Here is a 20,439-nt window from a genome sequence, read left to right on the forward strand (position 1 = left end):
TCGCTTATTTTCATGGAAATCCCTGTTTTTCCCCTAAAATATCGCTTATTTTCATAGAAATCCCTGTTTTTCCCCTAAAATATCGCTTATTTTCATAGAAATCCCTGGTTTTCCCCTAAAATATCGCTTATTTTCATAGAAATCCCTGTTTTTCCCCTAAAATATCGCTTATTTTCACAGAAATCCCTGTTTTTCCCCTAAAATATCGCTTATTTTCATAGAAATCCCTGTTTTTCCCCTAAAATATCGCTTATTTTCACGGAAATCCCTGTTTTTCCCCTAAAATATCGCTTATTTTCACTGAAATTCCTGTTTTTCCCCTAAAATATCGCTTATTTTCATAGAAATCCCTGTTTTTCCCCTAAAATATCGCTTATTTTCATAGAAATCCCTGTTTTTAACCCTAAAATATCGCTTATTTTCATAGAAATCCCTGTTTTTAACCCTAAAATATCGCTTATTTTCATAGAAATCCCTGTTTTTAGCCCTAAAATATCGCTTATTTTCATAGAAATCCCTGTTTTTCCCCTAAAATATCGCTTATTTTCATAGAAATCCCTGTTTTTAACCCTAAAATATCGCTTATTTTCACAGAAATCCCTGTTTTTAGCCCTAAAATATCGCTTATTTTCATAGAAATCCCTGTTTTTATCCTAAAATATCGCTTATTTTCATAGAAATCCCTGTTTTTCCCCTAAAATATCGCTTTATTTTCATAGAAATCCCTGTTTTTCCCCTAAAATATCGCTTATTTTCACGGAAATCCCTGTTTTTCCCCTAAAATATCGCTTATTTTCATAGAAATCCCTGTTTTTAACCCTAAAATATCGCTTATTTTCATAGAAATCCCTGTTTTTAGCCCTAAAATATCGCTTATTTTCATAGAAATCCCTGTTTTTATCCATAAAATATCGCTTATTTTCATAGAAATCCCTGTTTTTCCCCTAAAATATCGCTTATTTTCATGGAAATCCCTGTTTTTAACCCTAAAATATCGCTTATTTTCATAGAAATCCCTGTTTTTAACCCTAAAATATCGCTTATTTTCATGGAAAATCCCTCTTTTTTCCCCAAAAATATCGCTTATTTTCATGGAAATCCCTGTTTTTACCCCAAAAATATCGCTTATTTTTCATAGAAATCCCTGTTTTTACCCCTAAAATATCGCTTATTTTCATGGAAATCCCTGCTTTTAACCCTAAAATATCGCTTATTTTCATAGAAATCCCTGTTTTTCCCCTAAAATATCGCTTATTTTCATAGAAATCCCTGTTTTTCCCCTAAAATATCGCTTATTTTCATGGAAATCCCTGTTTTTAACCCTAAAATATCGCTTATTTTCATAGAAATCCCTGTTTTTAACCCCAAAATATCGCTTATTTTCATGGAAATCCCTATTTTTCCCCTAAAATATCGCTTATTTTCATAGAAATCCCTGTTTTTCCCCTAAAATATCGCTTATTTTCACAGAAATCCCTGTTTTTAACCCTAAAATATCGCTTATTTTCATGGAAATCCCTGTTTTTAACCCTAAAATATCGCTTATTTTCATGGAAATCCCTGCTTTTCCCCTAAAATATCGCTTATTTTCATAGAAATCCCTGTTTTTCCCCTAAAATATCGCTTATTTTCACAGAATTCCCTGTTTTTAACCCTAAAATATCGCTTATTTTCATGGAAATCCCTGTTTTTCCCCTAAAATATCGCTTATTTTCATAGAAATCCCTGTTTTTAACCCTAAAATATCGCTTATTTTCATAGAAATCCCTGCTTTTCCCCTAAAATATCGCTTATTTTCATAGAAATCCCTGTTTTTAACCCTAAAATATCGCTTATTTTCATGGAAATCCCTGTTTTTAACCCTAAAATATCGCTTATTTTCACAGAAATCCCTGTTTTTAACATAAAATATCGCTTATTTTCATGGAAATCCCTGTTTTTTCCCCTAAAATATCGCTTATTTTCATCGAAATCCCTGTTTTTAATCCTAAAATATCGCTTATTTTCATGGAAATCCCTGTTTTTCCCCTTAAATATCGCTTATTTTCATAGAAATCCCTGTTTTTAACATAAAATATCGCTTATTTTCATGGAAATCCCTGTTTTCAACCCTAAAATATCGCTTACTTTCATAGAAATCCCTGTTTTTCCCCTAAAATATCGCTTATTTTCATGGAAATCCCTGTTTTTCCCCTAAAATATCGCTTATTTTCACAGAAATCCCTGTTTTTAACCTAAAATATCGCTTATTTTCATGGAAATCCCTGTTTTTCCCCTAAAATATCGCTTATTTTCATGGAAATCCCTGCTTTTCCCCTAAAATATCACTTATTTTCATGGAAATCCCTGTTTTCAACCCTAAAATATTGCTTATTTTCATAGAAATCCCTGTTTTTCCCCTAAAATATCGCTTATTTTCATAGAAATCCCTGTTTTTAACCCTAAAATATCGCTTATTTTCATGGAAATCCCTGCTTTTAACCCTAAAATATCGCTTATTTTCATGGAAATCCCTGCTTTTAACCCTGAAATATCGCTTATTTTCATAGAAATCCCTGTTTTTCACCCTAAAATATCGCTTATTTTCATAGAAATCCCTGTTTTTCACCCTAAAATATCGCTTATTTTCATAGAAATCCCAGCTTTTAACCCTGAAATATCGCTTATTTTCATAGAAATCCCTGTTTTTCCCCTAAAATATCGCTTATTTTCATCGAAATCCCTGTTTTTAACCCTAAAATATCGCTTATTTTCACAGAAATCCCTGGTTTTTAACCCTAAAATATCGCTTATTTTCATAGAAATCCCTGTTTTTAACCCTAAAATATCGCTTATTTTCATGGAAATCCCTGCTTTTAACCCTGAAATATCGCTTATTTTCATAGAAATCCCTGTTTTTAACCCTAAAATATCGCTTATTTTCATAGAAATCCCTGTTTTTCACCCTAAAATATCGCTTATTTTCATAGAAATCCCTGTTTTTCCCCTGAAATATGCCTTATTTTCATAGAAATCCCTGTTTTTAACATAAAATATTGCTTATTTTCATAGAAATCCCTGTTTTTCCGCTAAAATATCGCTTATTTTCATAGAAATCCCTGTTTTTCCCCTAAAATATCGCTTATTTTCATGGAAATCCCTGTTTTTCCCTAAAATATCGCTTATTTTCATAGAAATCCCTGTTTTTCCCCTAAAATATCACTTATTTTCACGGAAATCCCTGTTTTTCCCCTAAAATATCGCTTATTTTCATAGAAATCCCTGTTTTTTCCCCTAAAATATCGCTTATTTTCATAGAAATCCCTGTTTTTATCCCTAAAATATCGCTTATTTTCATAGAAATCCCTGTTTTTCCCCTAAAATATCGCTTATTTTCATAGAAATCCCTGTTTTTAACATAAAATATCGCTTATTTTCATGGAAATCCCTGTTTTTCCCCTAAAATATCGCTTATTTTCATAGAAATCCCTGTTTTTCCCCTAAAATATCGCTTATTTTCATAGAAATCCCTGCTTTTCCCCTAAAATATCGCTTATTTTCATAGAAATCCCTGTTTTTAACCCTAAAATATCGCTTATTTTCATAGAAATCCCTGTTTTTAACCCTAAAATATCGCTTATTTTCATAGAAATCCCTGTTTTTCCCCTAAAATATCGCTTATTTTCATGGAAATCCCTGTTTTTATCCCTAAAATATCGCTTATTTTCATAGAAATCCCTGTTTTTCAACCCTAAAATATCGCTTATTTTCACAGAAATCCCTGTTTTTAACCCTAAAATATCGCTTATTTTCATGGAAATCCCTGTTTTTAACCCTAAAATATCGCTTATTTTCATAGAAATCCCTGCTTTTAACCCTAAAATATCGCTTATTTTCATAGAAATCCCTGTTTTTCCCTAAAATATCGCTTATTTTCATAGAAATCCCTGTTTTTAACCCTAAAATATCGCTTATTTTCATAGAAATCCCTGTTTTTAACCCTAAAATATCGCTTATTTTCATAGAAATCCCTGTTTTTCCCCTAAAATATCGCTTATTTTCATAGAAATCCCTGTTTTTAACCTAAAATATCGCTTATTTTCATAGAAATCCCTGTTTTTAACCCTAAAATATCGCTTATTTTCATGGAAATCCCTGTTTTTATCCCTAAAATATCGCTTATTTTCATGGAAATCCCTGCTTTTAACCCTAAAATATCGCTTATTTTCATCGAAATCCCTGTTTTTAACCCTAAAATATCGCTTATTTTCATAGAAATCCCTGTTTTTCCCCTAAAATATCGCTTATTTTCATAGAAATCCCTGTTTTTCCCCTAAAATATCGCTTATTTTCATGGAAATCCCTGTTTTTCCCCTAAAATATCGCTGATTTTCATAGAAATCCCTGTTTTTCCCCTAAAATATCGCTTATTTTCATAGAAATCCCTGTTTTTCCCCTAAAATATCGCTTATTTTCATGGAAATCCCTGTTTTTCCCCTAAAATATCGCTTATTTTCATAGAAATCCCTGTTTTTCCCCTAAAATATCGCTTATTTTCTTAGAAATCCCTGTTTTTAACCCTAAAATATCGCTTATTTTCATGGAAATCCCTGCTTTTTCCCCTAAAATATCGCTTATTTTCATAGAAATCCCTGTTTTTCCCCTAAAATATCGCTTATTTTCATAGAAATCCCTGTTTTTCCCCTAAAATATCGCTTATTTTCATAGAAATCCCTGTTTTTCCCCTAAAATATCGCTTATTTTCATAGAAATCCCTGTTTTTAACCCTTAAAATATCGCTTATTTTCATGGAAATCCCTGTTTTTCCCCTAAAATATCGCTTATTTTCATAGAAATCCCTGTTTTTCCCCTAAAATATCGCTTATTTTCATAGAAATCCCTGTTTTTTCCCCTAAAATATCGCTTATTTTCATAGAAATCCCTGTTTTTCCCCTAAAATATCGCTTATTTTCATAGAAATCCCTGTTTTTCCCCTAAAATATCGCTTATTTTCACGGAAATCCCTGTTTTTCCCCTAAAATATCGCTTATTTTCATGGAAATCCCTGTTTTTCCCCTAAAATATCGCTTATTTTCATGGAAATCCCTGTTTTTCCCCTAAAATATCGCTTATTTTCATGAAATCCCTGTTTTTCCCCTAAAATATCGCTTATTTTCACAGAAATCCCTGTTTTTCCCCTAAAATATCGCTTATTTTCACGGAAATCCCTGTTTTTCCCCTAAAATATCGCTTATTTTCATAGAAATCCCTGTTTTTCCCCTAAAATATCGCTTATTTTCATAGAAATCCCTGTTTTTCCCCTAAAATATCGCTTATTTTCATAGAAATCCCTGGTTTTCCCCTAAAATATCGCTTATTTTCATAGAAATCCCTGTTTTTAACCCTAAAATATCGCTTATTTTCATAGAAATCCCTGTTTTTCCCCTAAAATATCGCTTATTTTCATGAAATCCCTGTTTTTCCCCTAAAATATCGCTTATTTTCATAGAAATCCCTGTTTTTCCCCTAAAATATCGCTTATTTTCATAGAAATCCCTGTTTTTAGCCCTAAAATATCGCTTATTTTCATGGAAATCCCTTGTTTTTCCCCTAAAATATCGCTTATTTTCACAGAAATCCCTGTTTTTCCCCTAAAATATCGCTTATTTTCATAGAAATCCCTGTTTTTCCCCTAAAATATCGCTTATTTTCATGGATATCCCTGTTTTTAACCTAAAATATCGCTTATTTTCATAGAAATCCCTGTTTTTAACCCCTAAAATATCGCTTATTTTCATAGAAATCCCTGTTTTTAACCCTAAAATATCGCTTATTTTCATAGAAATCCCTGTTTTTCCCCTAAAATATCGCTTATTTTCACGGAAATCCCTGTTTTTCCCCTAAAATATCGCTTATTTTCATAGAAATCCCTGTTTTTCCCCTAAAATATCGCTTATTTTCATAGAAATCCCTGTTTTTAACCTAAAATATCGCTTATTTTCATAGAAATCCCTGGTTTTTCCCCTAAAATATCGCTTATTTTCATAGAAATCCCTGTTTTTAACATAAAATATCGCTTATTTTCATAGTAATCCCTGTTTTTATCCCTAAAATATCGCTTATTTTCATAGAAATCCCTGTTTTTCCCCTAAAATATCGCTTATTTTCATAGAAATCCCTGTTTTTAACATAAAATATCGCTTATTTTCATAGAAATCCCTGTTTTTCCCCTTAAATATCGCTTATTTTCATGGAAATCCCTGTTTTTAACCCTAAAATATCGCTTATTTTCATAGAAATCCCTGTTTTTCACCCTAAAATATCGCTTATTTTCATAGAAATCCCTGTTCTTTCCCCTAAAATATCGCTTATTTTCATGGAAATCCCTGTTTTTCCCCTAAAATATCGCTTATTTTCATAGAAATCCCTGTTTTTAACATAAAATATCGCTTATTTTCATAGAAATCCCTGTTTTTCACCCTAAAATATCGCTTATTTTCATAGAAATCCCTGTTTTTAACATAAAATATCGCTTATTTTCATAGAAATCCCTGTTTTTCCCCTAAAATATCGCTTATTTTCATGGAAATCCCTGTTTTTCCCCTAAAATATCGCTTATTTTCATAGAAATCCCTGTTTTTCCCCTGAAATATCGCTTATTTTCATAGAAATCCCTGTTTTTAGCCCTAAAATATCGCTTATTTTCATAGAAATCCCTGTTTTTCCCCTAAAATATCGCTTATTTTCATGGAAATCCCTGTTTTTCCCCTAAAATATCGCTTATTTTCATCGAATCCCTGTTTTTAACCCTAAAATATCGCTTATTTTCATAGAAATCCCATGTTTTTCCCCTATAATATCGCTTATTTTCACAGAAATCCCTGTTTTTAACCCTAAAATATCGCTTATTTTCATGGAAATCCCTGTTTTTCCCCTAAAATATCGCTTATTTTCATAGAAATCCCTGTTTTTAACCCTAAAATATCGCTTATTTTCATGGAAATCCCTGGTTTTCCCCTAAAATATCGCTTATTTTCATAGAAATCCCTGTTTTTCCCCTAAAATATCGCTTATTTTCACGGAAATCCCTGTTTTTCCCCTAAAATATCGCTTATTTTCATAGAAATCCCTGTTTTTAACCCTAAAATATCGCTTATTTTCATAGAAATCCCTGTTTTTCCCCTAAAATATCGCTTATTTTCACAGAAATCCCTGTTTTTCCCCTAAAATATCGCTTATTTTCATGGAAATCCCTGTTTTTCCCCTAAAATATCGCTTATTTTCACAGAAATCCCTGTTTTTCCCCTAAAATATCGCTTATTTTCATGGAAATCCCTGTTTTTAGCCCTAAAATATCGCTTATTTTCATAGAAATCCCTGTTTTTTCCCCTAAAATATCGCTTATTTTCACAGAAATCCCTGTTTTTCCCCTAAAATATCGCTTATTTTCATAGAAATCCCTGTTTTTCCCCTGAAAATATCGCTTATTTTCATGGATATCCCTGTTTTTCCCCTAAAATATCGCTTATTTTCATGGAAATCCCTGTTTTTAACATAAAATATCGCTTATTTTCATAGAAATCCCTGTTTTTAACCCTAAAATATCGCTTATTTTCATAGAAATCCCATGTTTTTCCCCTAAAATATCGCTTATTTTCATAGAAATCCCTGTTTTTCCCCTAAAATATCGCTTATTTTCATAGAAATCCCTGTTTTTCCCCTAAAATATCGCTTATTTTCATAGAAATCCCTGTTTTTCCCCTGAAATATCGCTTATTTTCACAGAAATCCCTGTTTTTCCCCTAAAATATCGCTTATTTTCACAGAAATCCCTGTTTTTAACCCTAAAATATCGCTTATTTTCATAGAAATCCCTGTTTTTATCCCTAAAATATCCCTTATTTTCATAGAAATCCCTGTTTTTCCCCTAAATATCGCTTATTTTCATAGAAATCCCTGTTTTTAACCCTAAAATATCGCTTATTTTCACATGGAAATCCCTCTTTTTCCCCTAAAATATCGCTTATTTTCATAGAAATCCCTGTTTTTCCCCTAAAATATCGCTTATTTTCACATGAAATCCCTGTTTTTCCCCTTAAATATCGCTTATTTTCACAGAAATCCCTGTTTTTCCCCTAAAATATCGCTTATTTTCATAGAAATCCCTGTTTTTAACATAAAATATCGCTTATTTTCATAGAAATCCCTGTTTTTCCCCTAAAATATCGCTTATTTTCATAGAAATCCCTGTTTTTAACCCTAAAATATCGCTTATTTTCATAGAAATCCCTGTTTTTCCCCTAAAATATCGCTTATTTTCATGGAAATCCCTGTTTTTCCCCTAAAATATCGCTTATTTTCATAGAAATCCCTGTTTTTCCCCTAAAATATCGCTTATTTTCATAGAAATCCCTGTTTTTAACATAAAATATCGCTTATTTTCATAGAAATCCCTGTTTTTAACCCTAAAATATCGCTTATTTTCATGAAATCCCTGTTTTTCCCCTAAAATATCGCTTATTTTCATCGAATTCCCTGTTTTTAACATAAAATATCGCTTATTTTCATAGAAATCCCTGTTTTTCCCCTAAAATATCGCTTATTTTCATAGAAATCCCTGTTTTTAACCCTAAAATATCGCTTATTTTCATGGAAATCCCTGTTTTTCCCCTAAAATATCGCTTATTTTCATAGAAATCCCTGTTTTTCCCCTAAAATATCGCTTATTTTCATAGAAATCCCTGGTTTTTCCCCTAAAATATCGCTTATTTTCATAGAAATCCCTGTTTTTCCCCTAAAATATCGCTTATTTTCATAGAAATCCCTGTTTTTCCCCTAAAATATCGCTTATTTTCATGGAAATCCCTGTTTTTCCCCTAAAATATCGCTTATTTTCATGGAAATCCCTGTTTTTCCCCTAAAATATCGCTTATTTTCATAGAAATCCCTGTTTTTCCCCTAAAATATCGCTTATTTTCACAGAAATCCCTGTTTTTCCCCTAAAATATCGCTTATTTTCATAGAAATCCCTGTTTTTCCCCTAAAATATCGCTTATTTTCATAGAAATCCCTGTTTTTAACCCTAAAATATCGCTTATTTTCATAGAAATCCCTGTTTTTCCCCTAAAATATCGCTTATTTTCATAGAAATCCCTGTTTTATCCCTAAAATATCGCTTATTTTCATAGAAATCCCTGTTTTTCCCCTTAAATATCGCTTATTTTCATAGAAATCCCTGTTTTTCCCCTTAAAATATCGCTTATTTTCATGGAAATCCCTGTTTTTCCCCTGAAAATATCGCTTATTTTCACGGAAATCCCTGTTTTTCCCCTAAAATATCGCTTATTTTCATAGAAATCCCTGTTTTTAACCCTAAAATATCGCTTATTTTCATAGAAATCCCTGTTTTTCCCCTAAAATATCGCTTATTTTCATGGAATCCCTTGTTTTTTCCCCTAAAATATCGCTTATTTTCATAGAAATCCCTGTTTTTCCCCTAAAATATCGCTTATTTTCATAGAAATCCCTGTTTTTCCCCTAAAATATCGCTTATTTTCATCGGAAATCCCTGTTTTTCCCTAAAATATCGCTTATTTTCATAGAAATCCCTGTTTTTAACCCTAAAATATCGCTTATTTTCATGGAAATCCCTGTTTTTCCCTAAAATATCGCTTATTTTCATCAGAAATCCCTGTTTTTATCCCTAAAATATCGCTTATTTTCATAGAAATCCCTGTTTTTCCCCTAAAATATCGCTTATTTTCATGGAAATCCCTGTTTTTAACCCTAAAATATCGCTTATTTTCATAGAAATCCCTGTTTTTAACCCTAAAATATCGCTTATTTTCATGGAAAACCCTGTTTTTCCCCTAAAATATCGCTTATTTTCATGGAAATCCCTGTTTTTCCCCTTAAATATCGCTTATTTTCATAGAAATCCCTGTTTTTACCCCTAAAATATCGCTTATTTTCATGGAAATCCCTGCTTTTAACCCTAAAATATCGCTTATTTTCATAGAAATCCCTGTTTTTCCCCTAAAATATCGCTTATTTTCATGGAAATCCCTGTTTTTAACCCTAAAATATCGCTTATTTTCATGGAAATCCCTGTTTTTAACCCTAAAATATCGCTTATTTTCATAGAAATCCCTGTTTTTAACCCCTAAAATATCGCTTATTTTCATGGAAATCCCTGTGTTTCCCCTAAAATATCGCTTATTTTCATGGAAATCCCTGTTTTTCCCCTAAAATATCGCTTATTTTCATAGAAATCCCTGTTTTTAACCCTAAAATATCGCTTATTTTCATGGAAATCCCTGTTTTTCCCCTAAAATATCGCTTATTTTCATGGAAATCCCTGTTTTTCCCCTAAAATATCGCTTATTTTCATAGAAATCCCTGTTTTTCCCCTAAAATATCGCTTATTTTCATGGAAATCCCTGTTTTTAACCTAAAATATCGCTTATTTTCATGGAAATCCCTGTTTTTAACCCTAAAATATCGCTTATTTTCATAGAAATCCCTGTTTTTCCCCTAAAATATCGCTTATTTTCATAGAAATCCCTGTTTTTCCCCTAAAATATCGCTTATTTTCATAGAAATCCCTGTTTTTAACCCTAAAATATCGCTTATTTTCATGGAAATCCCTGTTTTTAACCCTAAAATATCGCTTATTTTCATAGAAATCCCTGTTTTTAACATAAAATATCGCTTATTTTCATGGAAATCCCTGTTTTTTCCCCTAAAATATCGCTTATTTTCATCGAAATCCCTGTTTTTAACCTAAAATATCGCTTATTTTCATGGAAATCCCTGTTTTTCCCCTTAAATATCGCTTATTTTCATAGAAATCCCTGTTTTTAACATAAAATATCGCTTATTTTCATGGAAATCCCTGTTTTCAACCCTAAAATAACGCTTATTTTCATAGAAATCCCTGTTTTTCCCCTAAAATATCGCTTATTTTCATGGAAATCCCAGTTTTTCCCCTTAGATATCGCTTATTTTCATAGAAATCCCTGTTTTTCCCCTGAAACATCGCTTATTTTCATGGATATCCCTTGTTTTCCCCTTAAATATCGCTTATTCTCATAGAAATCCCTGTTTTTCCCCTTAAATATCGCTTATTTTCATGGAAATTCCTGTTTTTCCCCTAAAAAAACGCATAGTTTCATAGAAGTCCCTGCTTTTCCCCTGAAATATCGCTTATTTTCATCGAAATCCCTGTTATGAACCCTAAAATATCGCTTATTTTCATGGAAATCCCTGCTCTTCCCCTGAAACATCGCCTATTTTCATCGAAATCCCTGTTTTGAACCCTAAAATAGCACTTATTTTCATGGAAATCTCTGTTTTTCCCCTTGAATATTGATTATTTTCTTAGAAATCCCTATTTTAAAACCTGAAATATCGCTTAATTTCATTGAAATCCCAGAGTTGAACCCTAAAATATCGCTTATTTTCACAGAAATACATGTTTTTCCCCTAAAATATCGCTTATTTTCATCGAAATCCCTGTTTTTCCCCTTAAATATCGCTTATTTTCATGGAAATCCCTGTTTTTCCCCTAAAATATCGCTTATTTTCATGGAAATCCCTGTTTTTAACCCTAAAATATCGCTTATTTTCATGGAAATCCCTGCTTTTAACCCTGAAATATCGCTTATTTTCATAGAAATCCCTGTTTTTCACCCTAAAATATCGCTTATTTTCATAGAAATCCCTGTTTTTCACCCTAAAATATCGCTTATTTTCATAGAAATCCCAGCTTTTAACCCTGAAATATGCCTTATTTTCATAGAAATCCCTGTTTTTAACATAAAATATTCGCTTATTTTCATAGAAATCCCTGTTTTTCCGCTAAAATATCGCTGATTTTCATAGAAATCCCTGTTTTTCCCCTAAAATATCGCTTATTTTCATGGAAATCCCTGCTTTTCCCCTAAAATATCGCTTATTTTCATAGAAATCCCTGTTTTTCCCCTTAAATATCGCTTATTTTCATGGAAATCCCTGTTTTTCCCCTAAAATATCGCTTATATTCATAGAAATCCCTGTTTTTTCCCCTAAAATATCGCTTATTTTCATAGAAATCCCTGTTTTTATCCCTAAAATATCGCTTATTTTCATAGAAATCCCTGTTTTTCCCCTAAAATATCGCTTATTTTCATAGAAATCCCTGTTTTTAACATAAAATATCGCTTATTTTCATGGAAATCCCTGTTTTTCCCCTAAAATATCGCCTATTTTCATAGAAATCCCTGCTTTTCCCCTAAAATATCGCTTATTTTCATAGAAATCCCTGCTTTTCCCCTAAAATATCGCTTATTTTCATAGAAATCCCTGTTTTTAACCCTAAAATATCGCTTATTTTCATGGAAATCCCTGTTTTTAACCCTAAAATATCGCTTATTTTCATAGAAATCCCTGTTTTTCCCCTAAAATATCGCTTATTTTCATAGAAATCCCTGTTTTTATCCCTAAAATATCGCTTATTTTCATGGAAATCCCTGTTTTCAACCCTAAAATATCGCTTATTTTCACAGAAATCCCTGTTTTTAACCCTAAAATATCGCTTATTTTCATGGAAATCCCTGCTTTTAACCCTAAAATATCGCTTATTTTCATAGAAATCCCTGCTTTTAACCCTAAAATATCGCTTATTTTCATGGAAATCCCTGCTTTTCCCCTAAAATATCGCTTATTTTCATAGAAATCCCTGTTTTTAACCTAAAATATCGCTTATTTTCATGGAAATCCCTGTTTTTAACCTAAAATATCGCTTATTTTCATAGAAATCCCTGTTTTTAACCCTAAAATATAGCTTATTTTCATAGAAATCCCTGTTTTTCCCCTAAAATATCGCTTATTTTCATAGAAATCCCTGTTTTTAACCTAAAATATCGCTTATTTTTATGGAAATCCCTGCTTTTAACCCTAAAATATCGCTTATTTTCATGGAAATCCCTGTTTTTATCCCTAAAATATCGCTTATATTCATGGAAATCCCTGCTTTTAACCCTAAAATATCGCTTATTTTCATGGAAATCCCTGTTTTTCCCCTAAAATATCGCTTATTTTCATAGAAATCCCTGTTTTTCCCCTAAAATATCGCTTATTTTCATGGAAATCCCTGTTTTTAACCCTAAAATATCGCTTATTTTCATGGAAATCCCTGTTTTTCCCCTAAAATATCGCTTATTTTCACAGAAATCCCTGTTTTTAACATAAAATATCGCTTATTTTTATGGAAATCCCTGCTTTTAACCCTAAAATATCGCTTATTTTCATAGAAATCCCTGTTTATCACCCTAAAATATCGCTTATTTTCATAGAAATCCCTGTTTTTATCCCTAAAATATCGCTTATTTTCATGGAAATCCCTGTTTTTCCCTAAAATATCGCTTATTTTCATAGAAATCCCTGTTTTTAACCCTAAAATATCGCTTATTTTCATGGAAATCCCTGCTTTTCCCCTAAAATATCCCTTATTTTCATAGAAATCCATGTTTTTCCCCTAAAATATCGCTTATTTTCATAGAAATCCCTGTTTTTCCCCTAAAATATCGCTTATTTTCATGGAAATCCCTGTTTTTAACCCTAAAATATCGCTTATTTTCATAGAAATCCCTGTTTTTAACCCTAAAATATCGCTTATTTTCATAGAAATCCCTGTTTTTCCCCTAAAATATCGCTTATTTTCATAGAAATCCCTGTTTTTAACCCTAAAATATCGCTTATTTTCATGGAAATCCCTGTTTTTAACCTGAAATATCACTGATTTTCATGCAAATCCCTGTTTTTAACCCTAAAATATCGCTTATTTTCATAGAAATCCCTGTTTTTCCCCTAAAATATCGCTTATTTTCATCGAAATCCCTGTTTTTAACCCTAAAATATCGCTTATTTTCATGGAAATCCCTGCTTTTCCCCTAAAATATCGCTTATTTTCATAGAAATCCCTGTCTTTCACCCTAAAATATCGCTTATTTTCATAGAAATCCCTGTTTTTAACCCTAAAATATCGCTTATTTTCATAGAAATCCCTGTTTTTCCCCTAAAATATCGCTTATTTTCATAGAAATCCCTGTTTTTAACCCTAAAATATCGCTTATTTTCACAGAAATCCCTGTTTTTCCCCTAAAATATCGCTTATTTTCATAGAAATCCCTGTTTTTCCCCTAAAATATCGCTTATTTTCATGGAAATCCCTGTTTTTAACCCTAAAATATCGCTTATTTTCATGGAAATCCCTGTTTTTCCCCTAAAATATCGCTTATTTTCATAGAAATCCCTGTTTTTAACCTTAAAATATCGCTTATTTTCATGGAAATCCCTGCTTTTAACCCTAAAATATCGCTTATTTTCATAGAAATCCCTGTTTTTCACCCTAAAATATCGCTTATTTTCATGGAAATCCCTGTTTTTAACATAAAATATCGCTTATTTTCATGGAAATCCCTGTTTTTCCCCTAAAATATCGCTTATTTTCATAGAAATCCCTGTTTTTAACCCTAAAATATCGCTTATTTTCATAGAAATCCCTGTTTTTCCCCTAAAATATCGCTTATTTTCATGGAAATCCCTGTTTTTCCCCTAAAATATCGCTTATTTTCATAGAAATCCCTGTTTTTCCCCTAAAATATCGCTTATTTTCATGGAAATCCCTGTTTTTAACCCTGAAATATCACTTATTTTCATGCAAATCCCTGTTTTTAACCCTAAAATATCGCTTATTTTCATAGAAATCCCTGTTTTTCCCCTAAAATATCGCTTATTTTCATGGAAATCCCTGTTTTTAACCCTAAAATATCGCTTATTTTCACAGAATCCCTGTTTTTATCCCTAAAATATCGCTTATTTTCATAGAAATCCCTGCTTTTAACCCTAAAATATCGCTTATTTTCATGGAAATCCCTGTTTTTCCCCTAAAATATCGCTTATTTTCATAGAAATCCCTGTTTTTCCCCTAAAATATCGCTTATTTTCATGGAAATCCCTGTTTTTAACCCTAAAATATCGCTTATTTTCATGGAAATCCCTGTTTTTCCCCTAAAATATCGCTTATTTTCACAGAAATCCCTGTTTTTAACATAAAATATCGCTTATTTTCATATGGAAATCCCTGCTTTTAACCCTAAAATATCGCTTATTTTCATAGAAATCCCTGTTTTTCCCCTAAAATATCGCTTATTTTCATGGAAATCCCTGTTTTTAACCCTAAAATATCGCTTATTTTCATAGAAATCCCTGTTTTTAACCCTAAAATATCGCTTATTTTCATGGAAATCCCTGCTTTTCCCCTAAAATATCGCTTATTTTCATAGAAATCCCTGTTTTTCCCCTAAAATATCGCTTATTTTCATAGAAATCCCTGTTTTTCCCCTAAAATATCGCTTATTTTCACGGAAATCCCTGTTTTTAACCCCTAAAATATCGCTTATTTTCATGGAAATCCCTGTTTTTCCCCTAAAATATCGCTTATTTTCATGGAAATCCCTGTTTTTCCCCTTAAAATATCGCTTATTTTCATGGAAATCCCTGTTTTTCCCCTAAAATATCGCTTATTTTCATAGAAATCCCTGTTTTTCCCCTAAAATATCGCTTATTTTCATCGAAATCCCTGTTTTTCCCCTAAAATATCGCTTATTTTCATGGAAATCCCTGTTTTTAACCCTAAAATATCGCTTATTTTCATAGAAATCCCTGTTTTTAACCCTAAAATATCGCTTATTTTCATGGAAATCCCTGTTTTTCCCCTAAAATATCGCTTATTTTCATAGAAATCCCTGTTTTTCCCCTAAAATATCGCTTATTTTCATAGAAATCCCTGTTTTTCCCCTAAAATATCGCTTATTTTCATAGAAATCCCTGTTTTAACCCTGAAATATCGCTTATTTTCATAGAAATCCCTGTTTTTAACCCTAAAATATCGCTTATTTTCATGGAAATCCCTGTTTTTCCCCTAAAATATCGCTTATTTTCATAGAAATCCCTGTTTTTCCCCTAAAATATCGCTTATTTTCATGGAAATCCCTGTTTTTCCCCTAAAATATCGCTTATTTTCATAGAAATCCCTGTTTTTCCCCTAAAATATCGCTTATTTTCATGGAAATCCCTGTTTTTCCCCTAAAATATCGCTTATTTTCATCGAAATCCCTGTTTTTCCCCTAAAATATCGCTTATTTTCACAGAAATCCCTGTTTTTAACCTAAAATATCGCTTATTTTCATGGAAATCCCTGTTTTTCCCCTAAAATATCGCCTTATTTTCATAGAAATCTCTGTTTTTCCCCTAAAATATCCCTTATTTTCATAGAAATCCCTGTTTTTCCCCTAAAATATCGCTTATTTTCATAGAAATCCCTGCTTTTAACCCTAAAATATCGCTTATTTTCATGGAAATCCCTGTTTTTCCCCTAAAATATCGCTTATTTTCATAGAAATCCCTGTTTTTAACCCTAAAATATCGCTTATTTTCATAGAAATCCCTGTTTTTCCCCTAAAATATCGCTTATTTTCATAGAAATCCCTGTTTTTAACCCTAAAATATCGCTTATTTTCATGGAAATCCCTGTTTTTCCCCTAAAATATCGCTTATTTTCACAGAAATCCCTGTTTTTAACCCTAAAATATCGCTTATTTTCATGGAAATCCCTGCTTTTAACCCTAAAATATCGCTTATTTTCATAGAAATCCCTGCTTTTAACATAAAATATCGCTTATTTTCATAGAAATCCCTGCTTTTCCTCTAAAATATCGCTTATTTTCATAGAAATCCCTGTTTTTAACCTAAAATATCGCTTATTTTCATGGAAATCCCTGTTTTTAACCTAAAATATCGCTTATTTTCATAGAAATCCCTGTTTTTAACCCTAAAATATAGCTTATTTTCATAGAAATCCCTGTTTTTCCCCTAAAATATCGCTTATTTTCATAGAAATCCCTGTTTTTAACCTAAAATATCGCTTATTTTTATGGAAATCCCTGCTTTTAACCCTAAAATATCGCTTATTTTCACAGAATTCCCTGTTTTTATCCCTAAAATATCGCTTATATTCATGGAAATCCCTGCTTTTAACCCTAAAATATCGCTTATTTTCATGGAAATCCCTGTTTTTAACCTAAAATATCGCTTATTTTCATAGAAATCCCTGTTTTTAACCTAAAATATCGCTTATTTTCATAGAAATCCCGGTTTTTAACACTAAAATATCGCTTATTTTCATGGAAATCCCTGTTTTTCCCCTAAAATATCGCTTATTTTCACAGAAATCCCTGTTTTTAACATAAAATATCGCTTATTTTTATGGAAATCCCTGCTTTTAACCCTAAAATATCGCTTATTTTCATAGAAATCCCTGTTTATCACCCTAAAATATCGCTTATTTTCATAGAAATCCCTGTTTTTAACCCTAAAATATCGCTTATTTTCATGGAAATCCCTGTTTTTAACCCTAAAATATCGCTTATTTTCATAGAAATCCCTGTTTTTAACCCTAAAATATCGCTTATTTTCATGGAAATCCCTGCTTTTCCCCTAAAATATCCCTTATTTTCATAGAAATCCATGTTTTTCCCCTAAAATATCGCTTATTTTCATAGAAATCCCTGTTTTTCCCCTAAAATATCGCTTATTTTCATGGAAATCCCTGTTTTTAACCCTAAAATATCGCTTATTTTCATAGAAATCCCTGTTTTTAACCCTAAAATATCGCTTATTTTCATAGAAATCCCTGTTTTTCCCCTAAAATATCGCTTATTTTCATCGAAATCCCTGTTTTTAACCCTAAAATATCGCTTATTTTCATGGAAATCCCTGTTTTTAACCCTGAAATATCACTGATTTTCATGCAAATCCCTGTTTTTAACCCTAAAATATCGCTTATTTTCATAGAAATCCCTGTTTTTCCCCTAAAATATCGCTTATTTTCATCGAAATCCCTGTTTTTCCCCTAAAATATCGCTTATTTTCATGGAAATCCCTGCTTTTCCCCTAAAATATCGCTTATTTTCATCGAAATCCCTGTCTTTCACCCTAAAATATCGCTTATTTTCATAGAAATCCCTGTTTTTCCCCTAAAATATCGCTTATTTTCATCGAAATCCCTGTTTATCACCCTAAAATATCGCTTATTTTCATAGAAATCCCTGTTTTTAACATAAAATATCGCTTATTTTCATGGAAATCCCTGTTTTTCCTCTAAAATATCGCTTATTTTCATAGAAATCCCTGTTTTTCCCCTAAAATATCGCTTATTTTCATGGAAATCCCTGTTTTTAACCCTAAAATATCGCTTATTTTCATGGAAATCCCTGTTTTTCCCCTAAAATATCGCTTATTTTCACAGAAATCCCTGTTTTTAACATAAAATATCGCTTATTTTTACAGAAATCCCTGCTTTTAACCCTAAAATATCGCTTATTTTCATAGAAATCCCTGTTTTTAACATAAAATATCGCTTATTTTCATAGAAATCCCTGTTTTTAACATAAAATATCGCTTATTTTCATGGAAATCCCTGTTTTTCCTCTAAAATATCGCTTATTTTCATAGAAATCCCTGTTTTTAACCCTAAAATATCGCTTATTTTCATGGAAATCCCTGCTTTTCCCCTAAAATATCCCTTATTTTCATAGAAATCCATGTTTTTCCCCTAAAATATCGCTTATTTTCATAGAAATCCCTGTTTTTCCCCTAAAATATCGCTTATTTTCACAGAAATCCCTGTTTTTAACCCTAAAATATCGCTTATTTTCATCGAAATCCCTGTTTTTAACCCTAAAATATCGCTTATTTTCATAGAAATCCCTGTTTTTCCCCTAAAATATCGCTTATTTTCATCGAAATCCCTGTTTTTAACCCTAAAATATCGCTTATTTTCATGGAAATCCCTGTTTTTAACCCTGAAATATCACTGATTTTCATGCAAATCCCTGTTTTTAACCCTAAAATATCGCTTATTTTCATAGAAATCCCTGTTTTTCCCCTAAAATATCGCTTATTTTCATCGAAATCCCTGTTTTTAACCCTAAAATATCGCTTATTTTCACAGAATTCCCTGTTTTTATCCCTAAAATATCGCTTATATTCATGGAAATCCCTGCTTTTAACCCTAAAATATCGCTTATTTTCATGGAAATCCCTGTTTTTCCCCTAAAATATCGCTTATTTTCATAGAAATCCCTGTTTTTCCCCTAAAATATCGCTTATTTTCATGGAAATCCCTGTTTTTAACCCTAAAATATCACTTATTTTCATGGAAATCCCTGTTTTTCCCCTAAAATATCGCTTATTTTCACAGAAATCCCTGTTTTTAACATAAAATATCGCTTATTTTTATGGAAATCCCTGCTTTTAACCCTAAAATATCGCTTATTTTCATAGAAATCCCTGTTTTTAACATAAAATATCGCTTATTTTCATGGAAATCCCTGTTTTTCCTCTAAAATATCGCTTATTTTCATAGAAATCCCTGTTTTTAACCCTAAAATATCGCTTATTTTCATGGAAATCCCTGTTTTCCCCTAAAATATCCCTTATTTTCATAGAAATCCATGTTTTTCCCCTAAAATATCGCTTATTTTCATAGAAATCCCTGCTTTTCCCCTAAAATATCGCTTATTTTCATGGAAATCCCTGTTTTTAACCCTAAAATATCGCTTATTTTCATAGAAATCCCTGTTTTTAACCCTAAAATATCGCTTATTTTCATAGAAATCCCTGTTTTTCCCCTAAAATATCGCTTATTTTCATCGAAATCCCTGTTTTTAACCCTAAAATATCGCTTATTTTCATGGAAATCCCTGTTTTTAACCCTGAAATATCACTGATTTTCATGCAAATCCCTGTTTTTAACCCTAAAATATCGCTTATTTTCATAGAAATCCCTGTTTTTCCCCTAAAATATCGCTTATTTTTATGGAAATCCCTGCTTTTAACCCTAAAATATCGCTTATTTTCACAGAATTCCCTGTTTTTATCCCTAAAATATCGCTTATATTCATGGAAATCCCTGCTTTTAACCCTAAAATATCGCTTATTTTCATGGAAATCCCTGTTTTTCCCCTAAAATATCGCTTATTTTCATAGAAATCCCTGTTTTTCCCCTAAAATATCGCTTATTTTCATAGAAATCCCTGTTTTTAACATAAAATATTGCTTATTTTCATGGAAATCCCTGTTTTTCCCCTAAAATATCACTTATTTTCACAGAAATCCCTGTTTTTAACATAAAATATCGCTTATTTTTATGGAAATCCCTGCTTTTAACCCTAAAATATCGCTTATTTTCATAGAAATCCCTGTTTATCACCCTAAAATATCGCTTATTTTCATAGAAATCCCTGTTTTTAACCCTAAAATATCGCTTATTTTCATGGAAATCCCTGTTTTTCCTCTAAAATATCGCTTATTTTCATAGAAATCCCTGTTTTTAACCTAAAATATCGCTTATTTTCA

General features: G+C 31.4%; 1 long non-coding RNA gene across 1 annotated transcript; it reads right to left on the minus strand.

Annotated features, from left to right (window-relative positions):
• Window positions 1-1,660: 1,660 nt before the first annotated feature.
• Window positions 1,661-19,454, minus strand: LOC128076607 (uncharacterized). Its single transcript, XR_008204535.1, has 3 exons — window positions 18,717-19,454; window positions 3,856-4,271; window positions 1,661-1,778 (listed from the first exon to the last, which is right to left on the minus strand). It is a non-coding gene; the product is annotated as an uncharacterized LOC128076607 (long non-coding RNA).
• Window positions 19,455-20,439: the final 985 nt, after the last annotated feature.

Source organism: Tympanuchus pallidicinctus, unplaced genomic scaffold (assembly GCF_026119805.1).
Source record: "Tympanuchus pallidicinctus isolate F22 unplaced genomic scaffold, pur_lepc_1.0 scaffold146, whole genome shotgun sequence".
In the NCBI taxonomy this organism is placed as follows: domain Eukaryota; kingdom Metazoa; phylum Chordata; class Aves; order Galliformes; family Phasianidae; genus Tympanuchus; species Tympanuchus pallidicinctus.